At 62.7% G+C, this 3229-nt stretch overlaps 1 long non-coding RNA gene across 4 annotated transcripts in view; it reads right to left on the minus strand.

Annotated features, from left to right (window-relative positions):
• Window positions 1-346: 346 nt before the first annotated feature.
• LOC121666919 overlaps window positions 347-3229 on the minus strand; it is a 4643-nt gene continuing 1760 nt past the window's right edge. The window contains exons 2-3 of one of the 4 annotated variants that reach the window (XR_006016840.1): window positions 3063-3181; window positions 347-547 (exon numbers count right to left, since the gene is read on the minus strand). This is a non-coding gene — a long non-coding RNA (uncharacterized LOC121666919). Of the gene's footprint in view, window positions 548-2368; window positions 3043-3062; window positions 3224-3229 lie in introns of those variants that run through there. The other 3 variants (XR_006016839.1, XR_006016838.1, XR_006016841.1) reach the window with 3 other exon arrangements.

Genomic DNA, 3229 nt, shown 5'->3' on the forward strand with positions numbered 1-3229 from the left:
TGCTCGGCACGTAGTGCGGCACGGCAGGGATCTGCCTGCCGGGATGGGGGCAATCCCAAAGAGAAGGCACCCCAAATCTCTTTCTTTTTCCCCCTTTTATTCACTACACAGGAGCCCTCTGGCAGTTCAGACTCTCCTGGAGGTCCAGGATGCGGCAGTGCCCACCCAGAGTTGAGCAGGCGACCGTGGGCTGCTGAATTGCAAGGCTGAGGTTTTTATTTTGGGGTGGATTTTAATATTCATCCCCCACCTGGTGCTGAGTGCGGGTCCTTCAGGGGGGTCCTGCCTCCGCCGCCGTAAAGAGATGGGCGAGAAACCTCCACGAACAAAGGAGAGGATGCAGGAACCCGCAAGGAAAGAGCTTTATTGGCACGACCCGACGGGCTCCTCACGGCATCCGCACCGGCCAGGATGCGAGCCCAGGGAGGGATGTCCCGAAATACCTGCAGACCCCCTTGGTGGGGAGCAAAGAGGCGTCCCAGGGACCCCGAGCTGCTGTCAGTGTTCCCAAGGGCACCATTCCAGAGGTGAGGGTCTGTGCGCGGAGCTGCAAAGAGAGATGGGACCCCCCGTGCCGTCACCAAGGGCCCCCCAAACTGGGGACAGCTCTGCAGATGCCCTGAGGGATGGGGGACTGTCCCCTCCAGTAGGGCCTGTCCTTCCCCAGAGCCAGACACCTGCTGGGAGCACTGGGATGGGCCAGGATGAAGGGATGCAGGGTGGCCTCCAGCTGCAAAGAGAAGGGAAGGGAAGAGAGGGATGGGAGAAGGGAAAGGAGGTGAAGGGCCCCAGCGGGGAGCAGGGCAGAGCAGTGGTGATGGCTAGAAGAGTGGAGGGATAAAAAAAACCGAAATAAAAATAGAAGTGTGAAAAAGGAGGGGAAAAAGAAACCAATGGGGTGTTGGGGTGGGGGGTGGGGGGAGCAGCCCCTGCCCTGCAGAAGGCTCTGGGGGGGCACCTGCTCCGTGTTAGGCCGCGGGGTCGCAGCATCCCTGCGGGGTCGCAGCATCCCTCCCTCCCGCCGCCTCCAGATTTTTGAATTTTATTTTATTTTCTGGATAATTCAGGTGCTGTTTCTCCCCCCCACCCCTTCATCCTTCCCCCCCCTCCCCTCGACTCCTCGCACACACACGCCTCTCGCCGGGGCTGTGTAAGGAGTATAATGAGGCAGCCGATGGGTAATTGGGATCTTTTGTAGGGAGGATGTATGGCTGGGGCAGCTGCTGGGGGGTGGGGGGGCAGCTGGGGGGGGACAGCATTACCATACAAAGGGAACAAATGACATGTTTATCCCTCCAAGAGATTTACGCCCGGCCTCGCCCTGCAGACACAGCGCTCCCCCCCTTCTTCTCCCCGGCACTTTTGATTTAAATTATAAGGATTAAAAGGAGAGGGAGGCGGAGGGGAAAAACACACAAACAGCCACCGGAAAAAAATAATATATCGTAATAAAGCTTTAAAAAACAAAGGAAAAGAGCGGCTTTGCCCCAGCATCCCTCCCCACCCCCCTCCGCCGGGGGAGCAGCGTGAGCCCCGGTGACCCCAAGACCTGCCCTTGCTTTTAGCAGAGAAAAACCCCATCGCTCTGCGGAGAAAAGGCGAGAGAAAAGGCAAAGCACAAAGCGGCGGCAGCGGAGCAGCCCCGGGGGCAGCAGCCGCGTTCCCCCGGGGCCCACCCGCGGGGCACCCGCGAGTGACAGCTCCGGATTTCACACCCCGGGTGCCTGTGCTCGCAGGGACCCCCTCTCCTTTATCCCGGAGAGCCCCCCAAAAGCTGCCGTGCGCCCCAATCCCATCCCAGCGCATCCCATCGCATCCCATCCCATGCATCCCTCTCCGCCCCCTCCCCGCGCTGCGGTGCCACCTGCGCCGGTGCGCAGCGCTGCCTGCGCGCCCCGCGGCCGAGCTCGGGGGATGGGGGGGGGGTGTCAGGGGGTGAGGGGGGTTCCGCGGGTGCGGAGAGCCGCGGAGCCTCCTCCGGCCTCGATGCTGGTCAGCCTCGTTCTTGGCATTCACCGCGTGCCTTAATTGTATGGACATTTAAATCAAGGTCCGCTGTGAACACGGAGAGAGGGGCCTTTCCTCGGGAGGAAGAAAATATAAAGAAGAAGGGGAAATGGGAAAAGAAAAGAAAAAAAAGGGAGGGGGGAAGGAGGGGAGGGGGGGAGAGGGACCCCGCGGAGCCCAGCCTTTGTTCTCCGCGCCCCGCGGAGGCTCGGCGCGCCCTTCCCCATGGGCGGGGGGGAGGGGGGGACAAAACCCAACCTAACACCCCCCCCACACACACACCCCCGTCGGAAAAACCCCCTCTATCAAATCAAAGAAGCCCCGGGCTGTGGGGTGGGGGGCGGCGGGGGGGCCCCGTTACCTGCCCTCCGTCTCTGCCCAACGCTGCCCGCTCTCTGCCGCCTGCCCCGAGCCCCGCCGCGCTGCTCTAAGCGGGGGGGTCTGGAGGAGCGCAATAAACCTTCCCCCGTTCGCCTGCTGCAGTCAATCCTTTCGCTCAGATCCCAAGTGGTGCAAAAAAAAGAGGAGAGGGGCCCATCTGGCTTCTCATCAGCTTTGTCAAGTCTTGCATACGCTAAAATGCTAATGACCTAGATAGCTCATGCAAAATGCAGCAGAGAGAGAGAGGGAGGGAGCAGCGAGGGAGGGAGGAGGGAGGAGGGAGGGAGGGGGAAAGGCAGAGGGAGGGGGAGAGCCCGGGTGCATCACCCCCCCCCTCCCCAGCACCCCCCAGCCCTTGCTGCCCAATGCACCTTGGTAGGTACGAGCCGGGCTTTGATTTGAAAGGTCACCCGGGTACGATGGGGGGGGGGGGCGGGCAGAGCCCACGGATAAACCGCCCTGGCTTCATCCTTCATCCCCCCCCGCCCCCCCCCCCCGGGGGGGGGGGGGGGCAAGGGGGGGGGGGGGGGGGGCGGGGTGGGAGCGCAGCCCCCACTGCATCCCCCCTCCCCCGTGGGGTGCTGAGGGGTGTCCTGTCTATCCAACCCCCCTTTCCCGGCCCGACCCCAACCCAAACCCCCCACCCCCCGCAAGAAGAGGAGCGAAGGAAATACCCCCTGCGGCAGCCCCGCCGTGGTCCCTCCGTCCTGCAGCCGGTGCGGAGCGCGGCCAGGCGCGTAATCCCGCGGAGGATGCTCGGGGAGGCAGGGGGTGGGATGTGCCCCCCCCCGCGCTATGCGGAGGGCGGTGAAAATGGTATATATATATATATGTATATATA

This window comes from Corvus kubaryi, unplaced genomic scaffold (assembly GCF_017639235.1).
Source record: "Corvus kubaryi isolate FWS band 111438036 unplaced genomic scaffold, C.kubaryi_AGA036_p1.0 37354, whole genome shotgun sequence".
In the NCBI taxonomy this organism is placed as follows: Eukaryota; Metazoa; Chordata; class Aves; order Passeriformes; family Corvidae; genus Corvus; species Corvus kubaryi.